We start from the raw sequence: 25,365 nt of genomic DNA, 5'->3' as shown, positions 1-25,365 counted from the left end.
AATTAAAAATTTGCTAACATTCGTGCCAAGAATTTTCAATTCTATTAAGGACAGGAGGCGAGGATTATGCTTACTCGATTTCTTTACTGAAACACAGCAGCCAATGAGTACACAGTAAAGAAATAAACTACATTACCCATAAACCCTGGGTAACCATAGAGTATGAGAGAGTTTATAAAGAGTCATAGAGGTGAACACTTCCTCTTTCTTTGTCCAAAAGTCAGTTAATAAAGATCAAACGGAAAACTCAAACAATCCATCAAAGGCGTCCCCCGGAGAGGTCAGCGTCCGGCTGAAGAGGAGAAGGAACCTCCCAGAGCCACAGGAACAGCAACAGACCAACCAGGAGAATAAAGTCGCGGCACACTTCATTTAAGGTCGGAGCCTGGAAGAAGTGAAACAGAAGCCGTAAAAACTGTTACCCAAAAGAATTGAACATAGAATCCAGAACAGGGTGGGAAACATTTCATTAACAGTAAACAGCATGATACAGCAGAAATGCAGTAAACATAATATAAATACAACAAATGAAAGGGTGGGATAATCCTTGCCTCCTGTCCTTAATAGAATTGAAAATTCTTGGCACGAATGTTAGCAAATTTTTAATTCTATGGCAGGACGGAGGCTCCGATTATGCTTGTTTAAAGCTTTGCCACCACAACAGATGCAACATCTACAATTGGTTTAAAATAAAAAGTTTTGAAAACAGACTCAGATGACCAATCCGCAGCCCTCATGATATCATGAAGACTAGCACCCATGGAAAAAGCCTTGGAAGCCATTGCTCCTCTTGCAGAATGGGCCCCAAAGAGGGAGATATCAATGCCCGCTTCTTGCATGAGCCAACGTAACCAACGTGCCAACGTAGCTGGAGAAACAGGCTTGAAACGCTTCTGTAAAGCAATAAGCAATTGACCTTGTGGATCAGTACGAAAAGGAGCAGTGCTTACCTCATAATCCTTTAGGCATTGGACTACACACAACTGAGGGTTGTGAGGAAAGCAAGGATAAGAGACCGCAGCTGTATTACATTTAGTTCGCTTTGAAATGACAAAAGAGACACCTTCAGGCGAGAAGGTACGACCCGCGAGATCTAAAGCCCGCACATCAGACACTCTTTTACAAGAAACCAAACACAGGAGCATAGTCAGCTTAGCTGAGAGTTGCTTGCGGGATAAGAGAGAATTGGAAGGCCAATCAGACACAAAACGCAAGACAATAGAAACATCCTAAAGGGCAACATACTTGGGGCTAGGAGGTTTTACCATCCTGATTCCCCGCAACAATTTTGAGATCAGGGGATGTTCTCCCGCTGGTTTACCATCCACAGGAATATGACCTGCAGAAATTGCAGAACGAAAAGTATTAATCGTCCTGTAAGCAAGCCCAGAGGATGCCATAGAAGCCAAAAAGTTAATGATCAAAGTAAGATCCGCTGAAACGGGATCCACCGACCGCAGTGAGCACCAATCACACCAACGCTTCCAACTTGACTTATAGCGCTTATGTGTGTTAGGGGCCCAAGCCTCATTGATGAATCTTGTAGCGTCTCCCGATAAGCCTTGGATTTTCCAGCGTTCCCCAAAATTCTCCACGCTACAAGCAGGGGCTGGCCCGACAGTACCAGAGGATGTGGTTCCCGTAGAGGGTCCAGCAACAGGTTCCATACATGTGGAAGGAGGAGCGGTGTCGAGCAACTCATCTCCAGAAGAACTGGAAACCACGCTTGAGCCCTCCAAAGAGGGGTTATTAGAATGAGCTCCGAAGAGAATAGACGGGCCCGGGCCAGAACTCGGGGAATCATGAGGAACGGCGGAAATGCATAGCAAAGCAGAGGAGGCCAGACCTGAAGAAATGCATCCGTGGCTAGAGCCTCCGGATCCGGCCTCCAACTGTAAAACTGGGGAACCTGGGTGTTGAGTCGGGAGGCAAAGAGGTCCAGATGACAAGTCCCCCAAAATTGGGACAACCTGCGAAATATCCGAGGATGAAGCCTCCAATCGCTGAAATCCCGCAGATGGCGAGAGTTCCAGTCCGCAATTAGATTGCGGGAGCCCGGCAGATATTCGGCAATAACAGTGATCTTGCGGTTCAAGCACAGGTGCCAGAAATCCTTCACAATTTCCGACAGTAGTCGAACTGCTGAGACATTGTCCATTCTGAGAAGAATGCAACAATTCGTTTGGAGAGGAGAGAGACATCGAATCGCGAAAGAGCCCGCCAGAAGCTCTAGGCAATTGATGTGGAGAGACAATTCCTCCGGAGACCAACGACCAACGACCCCCTGTTGACACTGAACCGCAGCGGGCTCCCCAACCCCAGAGGCAGGCATCTGACTCTATCACAACATCGGGAGTCCTCCCAAAGAGCGCGCGGACGTTCCAGGAGTCCATGTGGTCCAGCCACCACATCATCTCCGTCCGGGCATCCTCTGAAAGAGGGACGTGATCTGAGTAACGAAGACCCTTCTGGAGATGACGGATTTTGAGGCGTTGAAGCGCGCGATAATGCAATGGACCCGGAAAAATCGCCTGGATGGAGGATGAGAGAAGACCCACAATCCGAGCCACGGAGCGCAAAGAGATCGTCTCTTGAGCGGGAAGTAACCTCAAGTCCCTCTTGATGGATCTGATCTTCTGACCTGGCAGAAGTAACTGACATGAGATTGAATCTATCTGAAAGCCCAGAAAATCCATAGTTTGAGATGGAGAAAAATTTGACTTTAGGGGATTCACTAGAAAACCCAAAGATTGTAAAAGATCCACGGACCATTGCAAATGAGATTGAAGAAGAACAGGACACTGAGCCAAGAGGAGAATATCGTCTAGGTAGACAATCAACCGTACTCCGCGTGATCTCAAAGATTCCATCACTGGACGAAGGAGCTTCGTGAAGCACCACGGAGCAAAAGAAATCCCGAAAGGAAGGACCTTGTACTCGTACCAGCTGCCCATCCAGTGGAACTGAAGGAAGCGACGATGAGGAGCGTAAACTGGAACTGAGAGATAGGCATCCTTTAGATCCAGTCAAACCATCCAATCGCCCTCCTGAAGAAGATCTCTGAGAAGATGGATACCTTCCATCTTGAAATGACAATAGACCACGCCACCGTTGAAGTCTTTTAAATTGAGTACTAAACGAGACCCTCCCCCTTTTTTCTCCACGAGAAAAACGTTGCTTACCAAACCCTGAGGACGAGGAGACGTCTGAACAATGGCCCCTTTGGCCAACAGTGAAGAGATTTCTGTGGAGATAACCTCCTGATCAGGTCGGGAAAAAACAAAAGGGCGCGGCCGGAGTTGTTGGTGAGGGCGAGAGTAAAATTCTATCTTGTACCCTTGCACCGTCTCGAGCACCCAGGCATCGTTTGAGATCAAACGCCAATTGTGCAGAAAAAACTGAATTCTCCCCCCCAAAATCACATTGGAAGCGAGAATCAAGCTCACCTGAGGCGGAAGAATCTGGACGTCCTCCTTGGTTACCGTTGTAACCGCCTTTGCCATACTGCCCTCGGCCTTTTCTGGAAGGGTAGAAAGAAGATTTGTTGGAGGAAGGTCCTTGTCCTCCTCTGTGGGACTTATTCCCCCGCTGAGCGGGCTGGTCTGACCCGCGGCCGGACGAACGTCCCCTTCGTCCGGCCCTGCCGAAAACCGGGCGGAAAGCCCGTCTCAGATTCGCTTGAGCCTTATCAAGCCCACTAAAGGTCGAAGCAAACTTAGTAAGCTCTTTGAGAAAAGGAGCTCTGAAGAGCAAACCTTGAGCTTGGGGGGCCAGATTCCGAAGACGCTAAATCAGTGAGACGAGGATCAAGCTTCATCAAGATGGAGCGACGACGCTCCGCCGACAAGGCACAATTTGCATTACCAAGAAAACAGACAGCCCGCTGGGACCAACCAATCAACTCATCTGGGTCAATTGGATCGCCAGACTCCTTTGCCCTGTAGCCCAAGTCCAGTATCTTTGTGAGAGGGCCCAACAAATCCAGAAGTTTGTCTTGGCACGAACGCCACGACCTATCCAAACCCTTAGTAGGATCTTTAGAGTACTTACGCATATATGTGACCATGGTAGGGTCTACATCAGGCGTGGAAGCAAGCTTGTCTGAAAGGTCAGGGCGAGGGCATTCTGAGCGTAAACGAGCTCGCACATCTTTTTCAAAAGGGGAACGGATGTGGGACTGGACATAGTCAGCCACCTCGGGGGATGGCAACCAAGCAGAGGAATTGGGGTGAATGATATCATCAAGGGACGCAGAAGGTTCATCCTCCTCATAATAATCCTCACCTTCCTCATCATAGTAATTCGCCATGGTGACAAAGACCACCAAGTACAGCCCACAGGAAGGTAAGTGATAAGTTTTTCAGAACTATTAGAAGGCAAAGCCAAATTGGGGGAGTGATACCCCTAGTGCAAGTCTTGAAATGCAGGAAAAACCTGACTAAAATACAATATTTCGTGGAGGGAGGACTCGCACCGAATACCAGCAAAATGTTGTCACTCTAGGCAGAGCCTATGCTAATTTATACAACCCTCAAAGTAAGTAGCAAGAGGGCGTCAGGGAGCTCAATCGGCAGCACCAAAGGGCAGGCGTCGAAAAACACCAGATGTGTCCTCCGTCAGAGGCAGCTGACGGCTGAGGAAAACACACGCCTTCGCTGGGCGTGTAAACAAAGCACTCGCGCATGCGCGAAGCCGCTGCCGAATAGGAAGAGACGCGCGAGGCAGCGCGACCCTGCCAGCTCCAACTCCCGCTCCACACAAACAGAAAACAACGCGAAATGCACGTTGAGTAACCCAGGAGGTGAACACACGCTCCACTAAGTGAAAAGGCAAACGAAGTTACCGACCTGGCACCAACACTAGAAACGAGGTCAGCGACCTCGAAGCAACACGCAGAGCGGCGAGAAAGAGAGCGCAGACAGCGCGAAAACTAAGCACAAGTCATAGACAAGTAAGCGGTGCAATTATCTAGACACACAATGCATAAATAGCAATGTAATGAAATAAGGCACTTAACTGGCTGCGCAGCAGCAAAGAAAGAGGAAGTGTTCACCTCTATGACTCTTTATATACTCTCTCATACTCTATGGTTACCCAGGGTTTATGGGTAATGTAGTTTGTTATTTCTTTACTGTGTACTGATTGGCTGCTGTGTTTCAGTAAAGAAATCGAGTAAGCATAATCGGAGCCTCCGTCCTGCCATAGAATTAAGTGCGGTTAATTAGGATTTGAGAATGAAAAGGCAGTTGCCGGTATTCCGTTAGGGAGACTGTTTTGGAACGCACGTGATAAGTAACAGCAAATAAGGGAGGGCCCCAGTGGCGTAACAAAACTGGAGCCCCCCCCCCTGCAAAGTACATTGAGGGTCGGCCCAGTGGCGTCACTAGGGTTGGTGTCACCCAGTGCGGGTAACTCATGGTGTCACCCCCTCACAACTTACCGCATGGCCCTTCTCCTGTGGGCCCTCGCCTAAAGAGGTATCCAAAGTAGGCCCACAAGGGTCTGATCGAGGCCCTCCCGGGCTAGCATGGCCGCCTTTGAAGCTAAAGAACCAGGTTCGAATCTGGTGGGAGGTTCAAACATCCTGTGATTCTGGGCAAATCACTTAATCGCCCTGTGCCCCAAAAAATGAATGTGTCCGTCTGTAAACGCAACTGATGCTCATGTAAAGCGCTCTGATATTTTCAGGTCGAGTTCGAGATATATAAAACTGCACAAAATAAAATCGAGGCCAAAATTTCCTTATAATCACTATGTAAATATTCCCCACTTAATTCACAGGGTCCAGTTCACAACACAAACCCATTTGGTGAACCCTATCAAATGGATAAGGAGCAGCTATCTCGGGAGGGGAGGTCCTGGAAAGTTTGGGAACCCGCACAACTTTAGAGTTTATGGGTATACGGGTTCACACAGAAACCTGAGTGCTTGTAGATTTCAAGAACACTCACAAACCTGAGTGAGGGTTTGTAGGTATTCGCAAACCTCTCCGTGATTAATTCATCACACCTTGGGAGGATTCAGGGATTCACTCCTGTTATGGAAAGTAGTAAATCTGTTTTCATGGTGAAAATAGGAAAGAAACCCCTCAAAACTGGTGTGGCTATAGGAGAAGGAATATCGCCAGTGACAGAAAAGGCGAAGGAATAGCGCACTAATAGAAATGGTTGCCTCATGGCGAAAAAAATAGAATAAAAATGCAACTTTACTAATGCAAATGCAATTACACATGAGCAGGTGTACAAGGTGTAACATACATTACGAGTACAAACCAAGAACTGGTGCTAAAGTCACCCAAAGAGCACTCTGCTGCCACACTAACTCTAAACATATTTTAAATAATAAGGCTAAACCTTTTCCAGCAGTACTCTTTGAAGAATTCTGCATTTGGAGAATTTGTAAATCTGCTGGAAAGCATAGTACTAAACCTACAGGTGCAGATTTACAGAGCTGTTTGAGAACCAGGCTCACTGAATTTACATTTCATGGATGTCCTGAGAGTCCGGCTGGAGTGCGGTCCACGTGGACCAACGCTGGACACCCAGAAAGATGAATCAAAGTCAATAGTCAAAGTTTTGGGGGTGAGTATGGTTTTCGAGTGTTCAGACTGCATTTAATGGAAATCCCCATTACAACATAGTCCTTTCTTTTTGCTTGGGTGATGCATACTTCATTGTGAGACTCTGGAAGACTTTGTAAAACTATTGCAAAATCCACCAAGATTACTCTACCTTTCATCCATCAGCGATGGCAGCCATCCACAAGTGATGAAAAGTGGAGCAGGTACATTTTGACGTACTTGAAAAGATGTCCTGCATGAGGTTGTATAGGTGAACTCATTTGCTAGTCAGAAAGGTGGTCAGTAGCTTTCCAAACATGGGGCCGAGTCAACATTATTTAGTGGCTGCAAGTGAGCTTGACATGTTGACTCACAGAGCCACAAGTAAAGTGTAAAGGCCATATGGTGAAAAATTGTCACTGGTGAATAAAATACAAGGTGCAATTCTGTGTGAAGAACTTTTGCTGTTTGTGTAATGGAGTAAATATAATCTGTTGCTTCAGTGCAAAATATGTATTTAACTGAGTAAGAAGGGATAACAAACATGTCTTCCAGTTTATAAATGTGAAATGCGGGTCTGTTTTGAGGCAAAAATCTGGTTGTTCTTTTTTTGTATTGAACAAATAGTAAGATAAGAGCACAACAAATCCACTTGAGGGTTTTTAAAAGTGCAATTTATGGATTACGATTCCTTCGTTAAAAATAATACAACTCAGTTAAGATCATTAAGTATTGCATGCGTTGCCTATGGTTTCACAATCCAGCTCCTTTTATCGGCTGGTTCAAAAATCTTTTTCTGGAGTGAACTGGAGCAAAATTTATTTTACCATTTTCTACAGCATGTGAAGAAAATGGGTCAAATTAGTTTGTCCTGTATTTAATTTGAGTTACCTGGGCGAGCGGCAGTAAATACATACAGTGCCGCCATAAGCCCCCCTCCTCGAGGAATTATTGTGCTAGTGAGTGCACACGACTATAAAACACATTTACAGAAACTGTATCCATGGGAACGTCAACAGCTTTGCTGAAAAAAAGTTTAGCAAAAACACTTACGCGGACACCAGGCTCTCCTTTTCTTTAGATTGGTGTCACCCCTTGTGATGGTGTCACCCGGTGCGGTCCGCACCCCCCTAGTGACGCCACTGGGTCATCCGGCCGGCCCCCTGGGGGTGCGACCGAGCTCTTTGGCGGAGCCGGTTTTCGGCCGATTTTGTTACAGGGCCGATTTTGCAGCTATGCTGTAAAATCGGCCCTGTAACAAAAATGACCCCCACGGCCCAAAACAAGCCCCCACCCTTGCGGCGCACCGGGGGATTGCCCGGTGCCGCAACGGCCAGTCCGGGCCTGCTCTGGACCCATTCAGGAGCTCTCAGGGCAGGGGCCAGCCACTCATGCACCGTGTTGGAGGTGGCCATCTGGAGCTTGGGCCTCCCTGCACTGCTGGGTGTGCCAGGGCTATTGTTATGTCACTGGTGAAAGGATAGTTGAATGAGTGGGTCTGGTGGCTCATTGGACTAATGTGTCAACTGTAGGACCTTTGTTTGACCTCATAGTCTCAGATTCAAATCCTGGCGGGTCCACTCAGCCTTTCGTACTTCTGGGGTCGATAAAATGAATACCATTGAGTTGGACAACAATAAACATCTTTTATTGAACGCCAAGATATGTGTGCTTTACAAATACATATGTTATGCCATGTGAGAGGATAAGTGAGAGGATAGATACATGGGTGGGTGAAAGGATGACAGAGTAAAGGGATATTTCAAAGGATAAATGGATGGCAGAGTAAATGGAAATCTGAGAAAAGGTGAAAGGATGGCAGAGTAAATGGAAATCTGAGGAAGGGTGAAAGGATGGTAGAGTAAATGAAAATCTTAGTGGATGGATGGATAAAATGCCCAATGGATGGAATGGTGAATGATTGAAAGTTGTATGAAATAATGAATGGATAACAGAATGTAAACGTGAAATGATTAATAGCAGAAAGTGGATGGGAGGTTGAAAGGATGACTGAATAGATGCTTGGATGGAAGAGACAGAAGAGCACTTCTAGGGTGTTTTGGACTCACTTGCTGCACTTGCTTGGTGTCATCAGAGCTTTGGTTCGAAGTGGTAGGATATTCTAATTTTCTGGGTACTCCGTTACACACAGATATGTCTCTCACTTTGCATTCACCCAGACCCTCCTCTTCCCATGCATTCAGACAGACGTGCCTCTCGCCCTGCATTCACACAGTCACACACTCCCCCTGAACTCATATGACTCACCCTCTACTTAAGCAAGCATGCCTCCCTCTTTGCACTCATGTGGGCACACCACTCACCCAGTACTCACACAGGCACACCACTCACCCTGCGTACACCCACTGATATCACTCACTCTCTGCTCACATAGGCACCCCTCTCACCCTGCACTCACATAGGTAGACCGCTACTCACTCATACAGTACACCCCTCCTTGTGCACTCACATGGGAACATCCTCTCCCATGCACTCACCACGGTTTCTCTCTAATTGTGCATTTACAAGGGCTCAAATATCCCCCTGCATTCTTCTCGGCTCCCATGCATTTACAAGAGCTCAGATCTCACCATGCACTCACATAGGCTCACCTCTCACCATGCACTGTCGCACACTCACCTTTCACCATGCACTAACATAGGTACGCCTCTTACCCTTCATCCACACAGACTCCTCTCTCACATAGGCATACCACTCACCCTGCATGAATGAATCAATCAATCAATCAATCATAACATTTGTATAGCGCACTACTCACCCGGAAGGGTCTCAAGGCGCTTGGGGGAAGGGGTCCGCTATTGCTCGAACAGCCATGTCTTGAGTTGTCTCCTGAAGGCGAGATGGTCCTGGGTCAGCCGAAGGTGGGTGGGGAGGGAGTTCCATGTCTTGGCCGCCAAGTAGGAGAAGGATCTTCCTCCGGCGATGGCTCTTCGGATGCGTGGTACGGCAGCGAGGGCGAGGCTTGTAGAACGTAGCTGGCGGGTGGGCGTGTAGAAGGTCAGGCGGTCGTTGAGGTACTTGGTGCCCAGGTCGTGGAGAGACTTGTGTGCGTGGGTGAGGAGTCTGAACGTGATTCTCTTGCTGACGGGGAGCCAGTGCAGGTCCCTCAGGTGGCCGGAGATGTGGCTGCGTCGGGGGATGTCCAGGATGAGTCGGGCGGAGGCGTTCTGGATGCGTTGGAGTCTTTTCTGTAGCTTGGCTGTGGTTTCGGCGTAGAGGGTGTTCCCGTAGTCCAGTCGGCTTGTGATGAGTGCCTGGGTGACCGTCTTCCTGGTTTCGGTCGGGATCCATCGGAAGATCTTGCGAAGCATGCGTAGTGTGTTGAAGCATGATGAGGAGACGGCGTTGACTTGTCTGGTCATCGAGAGGGAGGAGTCCAGGATGAAGCCCAGGTTGCGTGCGTGGTCTGTTGGCTTGGGTGTGGTGCCCAGGGCGGGGGGCCACCAGGAGTCTCAACCGGCACTCACAGAGGCACACCCTGCATTCACAAGGTCTGAAGTGCATTCATAGAGGCCCCCCTTTTAAACTGCATTCACACGGCTCAGCTGTCACTCTGCTCTCACATGGGCTCAAACTTCACTCGGCGCTCGAACAGGTGCATCATTCACCCTCCGCTCAGACTGGCTCACCTCTCAGGCTGGAGTCACAACTTCAGCTCTCACTGTACACTCACAGCGCCACATATCTCAATCGGCACTCTCAGTCACACCTCTCACACTGTATTCACAGTCACAATTCTCACACTGCATTCACAGCCAGACCCCTCACACTGCATTCACAGCCAGACCCCTCACACTGCATTCACAGCCAGGCCCCTCACACTGCATTCACAGCCAGACCCCTTGCACTGTCTCGCACTGCATTCACAGCCAGACCCCTAGCACTGCATTCACAGTCAGGCCCCTCGCGCTGCATCCACAGCCAGGCCCCTCGCGCTGCATCCACAGCCAGGCCTCTCGCACTGCATTCACAGCCAGGCCTCTCGCACTGCATTCACAGCCAGGCCTCTCTCACTGCATTCACAGCCAGACCCCTCGCACTGCATTCACAACCAGACCCCAAGAGTTCGGACAGCGGTATTTGAAAAGTGAATATGATTAACGTGCACAAGAATTAAAAATTTGCTAACATTCGTGCCAAGAATTTTCAATTCTATTAAGGACAGGAGGCGAGGATTATGCTTACTCGATTTCTTTACTGAAACACAGCAGCCAATGAGTACACAGTAAAGAAATAAACTACATTACCCATAAACCCTGGGTAACCATAGAGTATGAGAGAGTTTATAAAGAGTCATAGAGGTGAACACTTCCTCTTTCTTTGTCCAAAAGTCAGTTAATAAAGATCAAACGGAAAACTCAAACAATCCATCAAAGGCGTCCCCCGGAGAGGTCAGCGTCCGGCTGAAGAGGAGAAGGAACCTCCCAGAGCCACAGGAACAGCAACAGACCAACCAGGAGAATAAAGTCGCGGCACACTTCATTTAAGGTCGGAGCCTGGAAGAAGTGAAACAGAAGCCGTAAAAACTGTTACCCAAAAGAATTGAACATAGAATCCAGAACAGGGTGGGAAACATTTCATTAACAGTAAACAGCATGATACAGCAGAAATGCAGTAAACATAATATAAATACAACAAATGAAAGGGTGGGATAATCCTTGCCTCCTGTCCTTAATAGAATTGAAAATTCTTGGCACGAATGTTAGCAAATTTTTAATTCTATGGCAGGACGGAGGCTCCGATTATGCTTGTTTAAAGCTTTGCCACCACAACAGATGCAACATCTACAATTGGTTTAAAATAAAAAGTTTTGAAAACAGACTCAGATGACCAATCCGCAGCCCTCATGATATCATGAAGACTAGCACCCATGGAAAAAGCCTTGGAAGCCATTGCTCCTCTTGCAGAATGGGCCCCAAAGAGGGAGATATCAATGCCCGCTTCTTGCATGAGCCAACGTAACCAACGTGCCAACGTAGCTGGAGAAACAGGCTTGAAACGCTTCTGTAAAGCAATAAGCAATTGACCTTGTGGATCAGTACGAAAAGGAGCAGTGCTTACCTCATAATCCTTTAGGCATTGGACTACACACAACTGAGGGTTGTGAGGAAAGCAAGGATAAGAGACCGCAGCTGTATTACATTTAGTTCGCTTTGAAATGACAAAAGAGACACCTTCAGGCGAGAAGGTACGACCCGCGAGATCTAAAGCCCGCACATCAGACACTCTTTTACAAGAAACCAAACACAGGAGCATAGTCAGCTTAGCTGAGAGTTGCTTGCGGGATAAGAGAGAATTGGAAGGCCAATCAGACACAAAACGCAAGACAATAGAAACATCCTAAAGGGCAACATACTTGGGGCTAGGAGGTTTTACCATCCTGATTCCCCGCAACAATTTTGAGATCAGGGGATGTTCTCCCGCTGGTTTACCATCCACAGGAATATGACCTGCAGAAATTGCAGAACGAAAAGTATTAATCGTCCTGTAAGCAAGCCCAGAGGATGCCATAGAAGCCAAAAAGTTAATGATCAAAGTAAGATCCGCTGAAACGGGATCCACCGACCGCAGTGAGCACCAATCACACCAACGCTTCCAACTTGACTTATAGCGCTTATGTGTGTTAGGGGCCCAAGCCTCATTGATGAATCTTGTAGCGTCTCCCGATAAGCCTTGGATTTTCCAGCGTTCCCCAAAATTCTCCACGCTACAAGCAGGGGCTGGCCCGACAGTACCAGAGGATGTGGTTCCCGTAGAGGGTCCAGCAACAGGTTCCATACATGTGGAAGGAGGAGCGGTGTCGAGCAACTCATCTCCAGAAGAACTGGAAACCACGCTTGAGCCCTCCAAAGAGGGGTTATTAGAATGAGCTCCGAAGAGAATAGACGGGCCCGGGCCAGAACTCGGGGAATCATGAGGAACGGCGGAAATGCATAGCAAAGCAGAGGAGGCCAGACCTGAAGAAATGCATCCGTGGCTAGAGCCTCCGGATCCGGCCTCCAACTGTAAAACTGGGGAACCTGGGTGTTGAGTCGGGAGGCAAAGAGGTCCAGATGACAAGTCCCCCAAAATTGGGACAACCTGCGAAATATCCGAGGATGAAGCCTCCAATCGCTGAAATCCCGCAGATGGCGAGAGTTCCAGTCCGCAATTAGATTGCGGGAGCCCGGCAGATATTCGGCAATAACAGTGATCTTGCGGTTCAAGCACAGGTGCCAGAAATCCTTCACAATTTCCGACAGTAGTCGAACTGCTGAGACATTGTCCATTCTGAGAAGAATGCAACAATTCGTTTGGAGAGGAGAGAGACATCGAATCGCGAAAGAGCCCGCCAGAAGCTCTAGGCAATTGATGTGGAGAGACAATTCCTCCGGAGACCAACGACCAACGACCCCCTGTTGACACTGAACCGCAGCGGGCTCCCCAACCCCAGAGGCAGGCATCTGACTCTATCACAACATCGGGAGTCCTCCCAAAGAGCGCGCGGACGTTCCAGGAGTCCATGTGGTCCAGCCACCACATCATCTCCGTCCGGGCATCCTCTGAAAGAGGGACGTGATCTGAGTAACGAAGACCCTTCTGGAGATGACGGATTTTGAGGCGTTGAAGCGCGCGATAATGCAATGGACCCGGAAAAATCGCCTGGATGGAGGATGAGAGAAGACCCACAATCCGAGCCACGGAGCGCAAAGAGATCGTCTCTTGAGCGGGAAGTAACCTCAAGTCCCTCTTGATGGATCTGATCTTCTGACCTGGCAGAAGTAACTGACATGAGATTGAATCTATCTGAAAGCCCAGAAAATCCATAGTTTGAGATGGAGAAAAATTTGACTTTAGGGGATTCACTAGAAAACCCAAAGATTGTAAAAGATCCACGGACCATTGCAAATGAGATTGAAGAAGAACAGGACACTGAGCCAAGAGGAGAATATCGTCTAGGTAGACAATCAACCGTACTCCGCGTGATCTCAAAGATTCCATCACTGGACGAAGGAGCTTCGTGAAGCACCACGGAGCAAAAGAAATCCCGAAAGGAAGGACCTTGTACTCGTACCAGCTGCCCATCCAGTGGAACTGAAGGAAGCGACGATGAGGAGCGTAAACTGGAACTGAGAGATAGGCATCCTTTAGATCCAGTCAAACCATCCAATCGCCCTCCTGAAGAAGATCTCTGAGAAGATGGATACCTTCCATCTTGAAATGACAATAGACCACGCCACCGTTGAAGTCTTTTAAATTGAGTACTAAACGAGACCCTCCCCCTTTTTTCTCCACGAGAAAAACGTTGCTTACCAAACCCTGAGGACGAGGAGACGTCTGAACAATGGCCCCTTTGGCCAACAGTGAAGAGATTTCTGTGGAGATAACCTCCTGATCAGGTCGGGAAAAAACAAAAGGGCGCGGCCGGAGTTGTTGGTGAGGGCGAGAGTAAAATTCTATCTTGTACCCTTGCACCGTCTCCAGCACCCAGGCATCGTTTGAGATCAAACGCCAATTGTGCAGAAAAAACTGAATTCTCCCCCCCAAAATCACATTGGAAGCGAGAATCAAGCTCACCTGAGGCGGAAGAATCTGGACGTCCTCCTTGGTTACCGTTGTAACCGCCTTTGCCATACTGCCCTCGGCCTTTTCTGGAAGGGTAGAAAGAAGATTTGTTGGAGGAAGGTCCTTGTCCTCCTCTGTGGGACTTATTCCCCCGCTGAGCGGGCTGGTCTGACCCGCGGCCGGACGAACGTCCCCTTCGTCCGGCCCTGCCGAAAACCGGGCGGAAAGCCCGTCTCAGATTCGCTTGAGCCTTATCAAGCCCACTAAAGGTCGAAGCAAACTTAGTAAGCTCTTTGAGAAAAGGAGCTCTGAAGAGCAAACCTTGAGCTTGGGGGGCCAGATTCCGAAGACGCTAAATCAGTGAGACGAGGATCAAGCTTCATCAAGATGGAGCGACGACGCTCCGCCGACAAGGCACAATTTGCATTACCAAGAAAACAGACAGCCCGCTGGGACCAACCAATCAACTCATCTGGGTCAATTGGATCGCCAGACTCCTTTGCCCTGTAGCCCAAGTCCAGTATCTTTGTGAGAGGGCCCAACAAATCCAGAAGTTTGTCTTGGCACGAACGCCACGACCTATCCAAACCCTTAGTAGGATCTTTAGAGTACTTACGCATATATGTGACCATGGTAGGGTCTATATCAGGCGTGGAAGCAAGCTTGTCTGAAAGGTCAGGGCGAGGGCATTCTGAGCGTAAACGAGCTCGCACATCTTTTTCAAAAGGGGAACGGATGTGGGACTGGACATAGTCAGCCACCTCGGGGGATGGCAACCAAGCAGAGGAATTGGGGTGAATGATATCATCAAGGGACGCAGAAGGTTCATCCTCCTCATAATAATGCTCACCTTCCTCATCATAGTAATTCGCCATGGTGACAAAGACCACCAAGTACAGCCCACAGGAAGGTAAGTGATAAGTTTTTCAGAACTATTAGAAGGCAAAGCCAAATTGGGGGAGTGATACCCCTAGTGCAAGTCTTGAAATGCAGGAAAAACCTGACTAAAATACAATATTTCGTGGAGGGAGGACTCGCACCGAATACCAGCAAAATGTTGTCACTCTAGGCAGAGCCTATGCTAATTTATACAACCCTCAAAGTAAGTAGCAAGAGGGCGTCAGGGAGCTCAATCGGCAGCACCAAAGGGCAGGCGTCGAAAAACACCAGATGTGTCCTCCGTCAGAGGCAGCTGACGGCTGAGGAAAACACACGCCTTCGCTGGGCGTGTAAACAAAGCACTCGCGCATGCGCGAAGCCGCTGCCGAATAGGAAGAGACGCGCGAGGCAGCGCGACCCTGCCAGCTCCAACTCCCGCTCCACACAAACAGAAAACAACGCGAAATGCACGTTGAGTAACCCAGGAGGTGAACACACGCTCCACTAAGTGAAAAGGCAAACGAAGTTACCGACCTGGCACCAACACTAGAAACGAGGTCAGCGACCTCGAAGCAACACGCAGAGCGGCGAGAAAGAGAGCGCAGACAGCGCGAAAACTAAGCACAAGTCATAGACAAGTAAGCGGTGCAATTATCTAGACACACAATGCATAAATAGCAATGTAATGAAATAAGGCACTTAACTGGCTGCGCAGCAGCAAAGAAAGAGGAAGTGTTCACCTCTATGACTCTTTATATACTCTCTCATACTCTATGGTTACCCAGGGTTTATGGGTAATGTAGTTTGTTATTTCTTTACTGTGTACTGATTGGCTGCTGTGTTTCAGTAAAGAAATTGAGTAAGCATAATCGGAGCCTCCGTCCTGCCATAGAATTAAGTGCGGTTAATTAGGATTTGAGAATGAAAAGGCAGTTGCCGGTATTCCGTTAGGGAGACTGTTTTGGAACGCACGTGATAAGTAACAGCAAATAAGGGAGGGCCCCAGTGGCGTAACAAAACTGGAGCCCCCCCCCCTGCAAAGTACATTGAGGGTCGGCCCAGTGGCGTCACTAGGGTTGGTGTCACCCAGTGCGGGTAACTCATGGTGTCACCCCCTCACAACTTACCGCATGGCCCTTCTCCTGTGGGCCCTCGCCTAAAGAGGTATCCAAAGTAGGCCCACAAGGGTCTGATCGAGGCCCTCCCGGGCTAGCATGGCCGCCTTTGAAGCTAAAGAACCAGGTTCGAATCTGGTGGGAGGTTCAAACATCCTGTGATTCTGGGCAAATCACTTAATCGCCCTGTGCCCCAAAAAATGAATGTGTCCGTCTGTAAACGCAACTGATGCTCATGTAAAGCGCTCTGATATTTTCAGGTCGAGTTCGAGATATATAAAACTGCACAAAATAAAATCGAGGCCAAAATTTCCTTATAATCACTATGTAAATATTCCCCACTTAATTCACAGGGTCCAGTTCACAACACAAACCCATTTGGTGAACCCTATCAAATGGATAAGGAGCAGCTATCTCGGGAGGGGAGGTCCTGGAAAGTTTGGGAACCCGCACAACTTTAGAGTTTATGGGTATACGGGTTCACACAGAAACCTGAGTGCTTGTAGATTTCAAGAACACTCACAAACCTGAGTGAGGGTTTGTAGGTATTCGCAAACCTCTCCGTGATTAATTCATCACACCTTGGGAGGATTCAGGGATTCACTCCTGTTATGGAAAGTAGTAAATCTGTTTTCATGGTGAAAATAGGAAAGAAACCCCTCAAAACTGGTGTGGCTATAGGAGAAGGAATATCGCCAGTGACAGAAAAGGCGAAGGAATAGCGCACTAATAGAAATGGTTGCCTCATGGCGAAAAAAATAGAATAAAAATGCAACTTTACTAATGCAAATGCAATTACACATGAGCAGGTGTACAAGGTGTAACATACATTACGAGTACAAACCAAGAACTGGTGCTAAAGTCACCCAAAGAGCACTCTGCTGCCACACTAACTCTAAACATATTTTAAATAATAAGGCTAAACCTTTTCCAGCAGTACTCTTTGAAGAATTCTGCATTTGGAGAATTTGTAAATCTGCTGGAAAGCATAGTACTAAACCTACAGGTGCAGATTTACAGAGCTGTTTGAGAACCAGGCTCACTGAATTTACATTTCATGGATGTCCTGAGAGTCCGGCTGGAGTGCGGTCCACGTGGACCAACGCTGGACACCCAGAAAGATGAATCAAAGTCAATAGTCAAAGTTTTGGGGGTGAGTATGGTTTTCGAGTGTTCAGACTGCATTTAATGGCAATCCCCATTACAACATAGTCCTTTCTTTTTGCTTGGGTGATGCATACTTCATTGTGAGACTCTGGAAGACTTTGTAAAACTATTGCAAAATCCACCAAGATTACTCTACCTTTCATCCATCAGCGATGGCAGCCATCCACAAGTGATGAAAAGTGGAGCAGGTACATTTTGACGTACTTGAAAAGATGTCCTGCATGAGGTTGTATAGGTGAACTCATTTGCTAGTCAGAAAGGTGGTCAGTAGCTTTCCAAACATGGGGCCGAGTCAACATTATTTAGTGGCTGCAAGTGAGCTTGACATGTTGACTCACAGAGCCACAAGTAAAGTGTAAAGGCCATATGGTGAAAAATTGTCACTGGTGAATAAAATACAAGGTGCAATTCTGTGTGAAGAACTTTTGCTGTTTGTGTAATGGAGTAAATATAATCTGTTGCTTCAGTGCAAAATATGTATTTAACTGAGTAAGAAGGGATAACAAACATGTCTTCCAGTTTATAAATGTGAAATGCGGGTCTGTTTTGAGGCAAAAATCTGGTTGTTCTTTTTTTGTATTGAACAAATAGTAAGATAAGAGCACAACAAATCCACTTGAGGGTTTTTAAAAGTGCAATTTATGGATTACGATTCCTTCGTTAAAAATAATACAACTCAGTTAAGATCATTAAGTATTGCATGCGTTGCCTATGGTTTCACAATCCAGCTCCTTTTATCGGCTGGTTCAAAAATCTTTTTCTGGAGTGAACTGGAGCAAAATTTATTTTACCATTTTCTACAGCATGTGAAGAAAATGGGTCAAATTAGTTTGTCCTGTATTTAATTTGAGTTACCTGGGCGAGCGGCAGTAAATACATACAGTGCCGCCATAAGCCCCCCTCCTCGAGGAATTATTGTGCTAGTGAGTGCACACGACTATAAAACACATTTACAGAAACTGTATCCATGGGAACGTCAACAGCTTTGCTGAAAAAAAGTTTAGCAAAAACACTTACGCGGACACCAGGCTCTCCTTTTCTTTAGATTGGTGTCACCCCTTGTGATGGTGTCACCCGGTGCGGTCCGCACCCCCCTAGTGACGCCACTGGGTCATCCGGCCGGCCCCCTGGGGGTGCGACCGAGCTCTTTGGCGGAGCCGGTTTTCGGCCGATTTTGTTACAGGGCCGATTTTGCAGCTATGCTGTAAAATCGGCCCTGTAACAAAAATGACCCCCACGGCCCAAAACAAGCCCCCACCCTTGCGGCGCACCGGGGGATTGCCCGGTGCCGCAACGGCCAGTCCGGGCCTGCTCTGGACCCATTCAGGAGCTCTCAGGGCAGGGGCCAGCCACTCATGCACCGTGTTGGAGGTGGCCATCTGGAGCTTGGGCCTCCCTGCACTGCTGGGTGTGCCAGGGCTATTGTTATGTCACTGGTGAAAGGATAGTTGAATGAGTGGGTCTGGTGGCTCATTGGACTAATGTGTCAACTGTAGGACCTTTGTTTGACCTCATAGTCTCAGATTCAAATCCTGGCGGGTCCACTCAGCCTTTCGTACTTCTGGGGTCGATAAAATGAATACCATTGAGTTGGACAACAATAAACATCTTTTATTGAACGCCAAGATATGTGTGCTTTACAAATACATATGTTATGCCATGTGAGAGGATAAGTGAGAGGATAGATACATGGGTGGGTGAAAGGATGACAGAGTAAAGGGATATTTCAAAGGATAAATGGATGGCAGAGTAAATGGAAATCTGAGAAAAGGTGAAAGGATGGCAGAGTAAATGGAAATCTGAGGAAGGGTGAAAGGATGGTAGAGTAAATGAAAATCTTAGTGGATGGATGGATAAAATGCCCAATGGATGGAATGGTGAATGATTGAAAGTTGTATGAAATAATGAATGGATAACAGAATGTAAACGTGAAATGATTAATAGCAGAAAGTGGATGGGAGGTTGAAAGGATGACTGAATAGATGCTTGGATGGAAGAGACAGAAGAGCACTTCTAGGGTGTTTTGGACTCACTTGCTGCACTTGCTTGGTGTCATCAGAGCTTTGGTTCGAAGTGGTAGGATATTCTAATTTTCTGGGTACTCCGTTACACACAGATATGTCTCTCACTTTGCATTCACCCAGACCCTCCTCTTCCCATGCATTCAGACAGACGTGCCTCTCGCCCTGCATTCACACAGTCACACACTCCCCCTGAACTCATATGACTCACCCTCTACTTAAGCAAGCATGCCTCCCTCTTTGCACTCATGTGGGCACACCACTCACCCAGTACTCACACAGGCACACCACTCACCCTGCGTACACCCACTGATATCACTCACTCTCTGCTCACATAGGCACCCCTCTCACCCTGCACTCACATAGGTAGACCGCTACTCACTCATACAGGTACACCCCTCCTTGTGCACTCACATGGGAACATCCTCTCCCATGCACTCACCACGGTTTCTCTCTAATTGTGCATTTACAAGGGCTCAAATATCCCCCTGCATTCTTCTCGGCTCCCATGCATTTACAAGAGCTCAGATCTCACCATGCACTCACATAGGCTCACCTCTCACCATGCACTGTCGCACACTCACCTTTCACCATGCACTAACATAGGTACGCCTCTTACCCTTCATCCACACAGACTCCTCTCTCACATAGGCATACCACTCACCCTGCATGAATCAATCAATCAATCAATCAATCATAACATTTGTATAGCGCACTACTCACCCGGAAGGGTCTCAAGGCGCTTGGGGGAAGGGGTCCGCTATTGCTCGAACAGCCATGTCTTGAGTTGTCTCCTGAAGGCGAGATGGTCCTGGGTCAGCCGAAGGTGGGTGGGGAGGGAGTTCCATGTCTTGGCCGCCAAGTAGGAGAAGGATCTTCCTCCGGCGATGGCTCTTCGGATGCGTGGTACGGCAGCGAGGGCGAGGCTTGTAGAACGTAGCTGGCGGGTGGGCGTGTAGAAGGTCAGGCGGTCGTTGAGGTACTTGGTGCCCAGGTCGTGGAGAGACTTGTGTGCGTGGGTGAGGAGTCTGAACGTGATTCTCTTGCTGACGGGGAGCCAGTGCAGGTCCCTCAGGTGGCCGGAGATGTGGCTGCGTCGGGGGATGTCCAGGATGAGTCGGGCGGAGGCGTTCTGGATGCGTTGGAGTCTTTTCTGTAGCTTGGCTGTGGTTTCGGCGTAGAGGGTGTTCCCGTAGTCCAGTCGGCTTGTGATGAGTGCCTGGGTGACCGTCTTCCTGGTTTCGGTCGGGATCCATCGGAAGATCTTGCGAAGCATGCGTAGTGTGTTGAAGCATGATGAGGAGACGGCGCTGACTTGTCTGGTCATCGAGAGGGAGGAGTCCAGGATGAAGCCCAGGTTGCGTGCGTGGTCTGTTGGCTTGGGTGTGGTGCCCAGGGCGGGGGGCCACCAGGAGTCTCAACCGGCACTCACAGAGGCACACCCTGCATTCACAAGGTCTGAAGTGCATTCATAGAGGCCCCCCTTTTAAACTGCATTCACACGGCTCAGCTGTCACTCTGCTCTCACATGGGCTCAAACTTCACTCGGCGCTCGAACAGGTGCATCATTCACCCTCCGCTCAGACTGGCTCACCTCTCAGGCTGGAGTCACAACTTCAGCTCTCACTGTACACTCACAGCGCCACATATCTCAATCGGCACTCTCAGTCACACCTCTCACACTGTATTCACAGTCACAATTCTCACACTGCATTCACAGCCAGACCCCTCACACTGCATTCACAGCCAGACCCCTCACACTGCATTCACAGCCAGGCCCCTCACACTGCATTCACAGCCAGACCCCTTGCACTGTCTCGCACTGCATTCACAGCCAGACCCCTAGCACTGCATTCACAGTCAGGCCCCTCGCGCTGCATCCACAGCCAGGCCCCTCGCGCTGCATCCACAGCCAGGCCTCTCGCACTGCATTCACAGCCAGGCCTCTCGCACTGCATTCACAGCCAGGCCTCTCTCACTGCATTCACAGCCAGACCCCTCGCACTGCATTCACAGCCAGACCCCTCGCACTGCATTCACAGCCAGACCCCTCGCACTGCATTCACAGCCAGGCCTCTCGCACTGCATTCACAGCCAGGTCTCTCGCACTGCATTCACAGCCAGGCCTCTCACTCTGCATTCACAGCCAGGCCTCTCGCACTGCATTCACAGCCAGACCTCTCGCACTGCATTCACAGCCAGGCCTCTCGCACTGCATTCACAGCCAGGCCTCTCGCACTGCATTCACAGCCAGACCCCTTGAACTGTCTCGCACTGCATTCACAGCCAGACGCCTCGCACTGCATTCACAGCCAGACCTCTCGCACTGCATTCACAGCCAGGCCTCTCGCACTGCATTCACAGCCAGGCCTCTCACACTGCATTCACAGCTAGACCCCTCACACTGTCTCACACTGCATTCACAGCCAGGCCTCTCGCACTGCATTTACAGCCAGGCCCCTCGCACTGCATTCACAGCCAGGCCTCTCGCACTGCATTCACAGCCAGGCCTCTCGCACTGCATTCACTGCCAGACTCTCACACTGCATTCACAGCCAGACCCCTTGCACTGTCTCGCATTGCATTCCCAGCCAGGCCCCTCGCACTGCATTCACAGCCAGGCCCCTCGCACTGCATTCACAGCCAGGCCCCTCGCACTGCATTCACAGCAAGGCCTCTCGCACTGCATTCACAGCCAGGCCTCTCACACTGCATTCACAGCCAGACCCCTTGCACTGTTTCGCACTGCATTCACAGCCAGGCCCCTCGCACTGCATTCACAGCCAGTCCCCTCGCACTGCATTCACAGCCAGGCCTCTCGCACTGCATTCACAGCCAGGCCCCTCGCACTGCATTCACAGCCAGGCCCCTCACACTGCATTCACAGCCAGACCCTCACACTGCATTCACAGCCAGACCTCTCGCACTGCATTCACAGCCAGACCTCTCGTACTGCATTCACAGCCAGGCCTCTCGCACTGCATTCACAGCCAGGCCTCTCGCACTGCATTCACAGCCAGGCCTCTCGCACTGCATTCACAGCCAGACCCCTCGCACTGCATTCACAGTGGAGAAGCGTGGCTCAGTGGTTAGAGGCGGCAGACCCGGAAGCTGAGATCGGCCGTGGACCAGGGTTCGATTCCCCGCCTCGGCGGGTCTCGGGCTCAAAAATTCCACGGACTCGACAATTCTCGCTCCGGTGCCTACTCGACTCACGGGGTCACACTCTGCGACTCTGGGCAATAGCTTGCTTAATCTCCACTACGGCCCCTCGCGGCGGGATGCCTGGCTTTCACCTTGTGGATACCCTGCCGGGGTATCTCACAGGGGAATACCAGGACGGGTTCCCTAAGCAAGCGCCTTGATACCTTCGGGTGATACGTGCGCTATATAAGTCGCAATACATACAATACAGCCAGACCTCTTGTACTGCATTCACAGCCAGGCCTCTCACACTGCATTCACAGCCAGACCCCTTGCACTGTCTCGCACTGCATTCACAGCCAGGCCATTCGCACTGCATTCACAGCCAGGCCTCTCGCACTGCATTCACAGCCAGACCCCTCGCACTGCATTCACAGCCAGGCCTCAGGCACTGCATTCACAGCCAGGCCTCATGCACTGCATTCACAGACAGGCCTCAGGCACTGCATTCACAGCCAGGCCTCTGGCACTGCATTCACAGCCAGGCCTCTCTTCACAGCCAGGCCTCTCACACTGCATTCACAGCCAGACCCCTTGCACTGTCTCACACTGCATTCACAGCCAGGCCCCTCGCACTGCATTCACAGCCAGGCCTCTCGCACTGCATTCACAGCCAGACCCCTCACACTGGATTCACAGCCAGGCCTCTCGCACTGCAGTCACAGCCAGGCCTCTCGCACTGCATTCACAGCCAGACCTCTCACACTGCATTCACAGCCAGACCTCTCGCACTGCATTCACAGCCAGGCCTCTCACCCTTCATTCACAGCCAGACCCCTTGCACTGTCTCGCACTGCATTCACAGCCAGGCCCCTCGCACTGCATTCACAGCCAGGCCCCTCGCACTGCATTCACAGCCAGGCCTCTGGCACTGAATTCACAGCCAGGCCTCTCGCACTGCATTCACAGCCAGGCCTCTCTTCACAGCCAGGCCTCTCACACTGCATTCACAGCCAGACCCCTTGCACTGTCTCGCACTGCATTCACAGCCAGGCCCCTTGCACTGCATTCACAGCCAGGCCCCTCGCATTGCATTCACAGCCAGACCCCTCGCACTGCATTCACAGCCAGACCCCTCGCACTGCATTCACAGCCAGACCCCTCGCACTGCATTCACAGCCTGGCCCCTCACACTGCATTCACAGTCGCATCTCTCTGAGCGCTCACACATGCCTCCACAGACGCTCTTCTGCCAGGTGGAAGGAAGGGTTTGGATCGTTGGCGGAGTGAAGTATCCTCTAACAGGATTCATAGCCTGGGATTTCTTCAGGCAGCGCAGCCTTTGAGACAGCTGCTGGCCCGAACAATGCTCAGATAAAAAGCATTCTTGAGACTGGCACTTTTTATTCTCATTCACTGCCTGCACATACAAAGCAATGGCCACGTCTGCAATGAGGGTGAACATTTTCTTACTAGGGTGACATTACAATCTCTAAGAAACACTGGAGGCAAATGCAAGATGTGTGGAAGGGGGCCCGCACAACAGTAGGGGCTGAGGGGGGGCCCCGTCGAGGACGGGTAAGCCTGGGGCCCCCGCACCGCGTGGGTCTTTGTTACGCCCCTAGAGGGCTTACAGTTTAGATATATGCAAGGGAAGGTAACAAGCGAGGGGCTGATATTTTAAAGGGAAATATTTCAATAATTTTTGCACTCTAGAGGAGGGTGAAATTAACAGCATGTGAAAGTAAAATGGTATAGTTAGATGGTTGTCCAGGTTAATGTTGGGATGCAGTGGGGGTTATTAATATAGGTATATGAAGTTTTGTAAAGAGATAGGATGTAATCTGGAAAGAGGCCTTCTGTAAGAACAAAGGGGATAATAAGTCCGAGAATTCTCAGTTCATGAATTTGATAGCTTGAAAGGTGACGGATATAAGGGATTGAAGTATAACAAATATTATTTGTATGTTTTGAATGTATGCACACAAACTGGTCTATGAAATAATAACGCTCATTTTATTGTTTGTAGTTACCAATGACGAAGGGTCCGAGTGGCCCGAAATGCATTGGGTTTTTAATAAATACTGCTTTGGATGAACAATGCGGCTGTACGTGTTCTTGAAGAGAGGTCTGGATGGACACATCTTGAGCATAGGAAACCTATGAAAAATGCATCACTTTGCGTGTGGAAACCATTAGATTTAAATGAAAGATTTGATCAAACATATGAGTACATGAAGTAAAATGGAGTATAACTATGTGGACAAGTAGCGAAAAGGAAGCATTTGGCTGTGCCACTGGTCTTGGGGCGGATTGTTGCTCCAAAATCTGGTAATTTAGTTTGCATGTGCCACCAGGGCAAGGCACTCTACCAGTGAGCACGCAACATTGAATTAACATGGACAAACACGGATGAATTTGAAAAGCAGGTGTGCATCCCCTACCTTCTATATTGACTTTATAACCTACCATCAATAAGGGTCGTTTGGACTGGTGCAAGGTGCCCACTAGAATAGTGGACATCATATACCAGGCCAACTTCTCACAAATGTTACAGATTACATCACAATAACTAAAATAATACAGTTCATGGCAAATTCATCATAAATCAATAACAAGTGTGAGAGGAGAGAGAGAGAGAGACGAAAGAATATCATTGCACTATCCGAGTGCAATTTCAGAAATTCATACGAACCTAAGATCAATGAGCCGATGCACAGCGTGCAATAATCAGATCGTTAAACCTTCAGCCGAAGAGATATAGCTTGAGCATCATTCACCAGCCGATGATGTGCAAGAAAAATCAGGATAGTTTAAAGATTTGGACCAACAGCATGTCACACCCAGGTTTTGCAAGGAATATAGCCAGCAGAGTAGCATAGAGAGTGCAGCAGCAGAGCTCTCTTCAAGAAAA

The 25,365-nt window shown here is 49.1% G+C and overlaps 1 long non-coding RNA gene across 1 annotated transcript in view; it reads right to left on the bottom strand.

The window, feature by feature from the left end:
• Positions 1-10,755: 10,755 nt before the first annotated feature.
• Positions 10,756-25,365, bottom strand: part of LOC144755395 (uncharacterized) — a 37,205-nt gene continuing 22,595 nt past the window's right edge. The window contains exon 2 of the long non-coding RNA XR_013594888.1: positions 10,756-11,076. This is a non-coding gene — a long non-coding RNA (uncharacterized LOC144755395). The remainder of the gene's footprint in view (positions 11,077-25,365) is intronic.

Source organism: Lissotriton helveticus, chromosome 5_1 (assembly GCF_964261635.1).
Source record: "Lissotriton helveticus chromosome 5_1, aLisHel1.1, whole genome shotgun sequence".
Lineage (NCBI taxonomy): Eukaryota > Metazoa > Chordata > Amphibia > Caudata > Salamandridae > Lissotriton > Lissotriton helveticus.
This window is presented reverse-complemented; position numbering and strand designations above follow the sequence as displayed.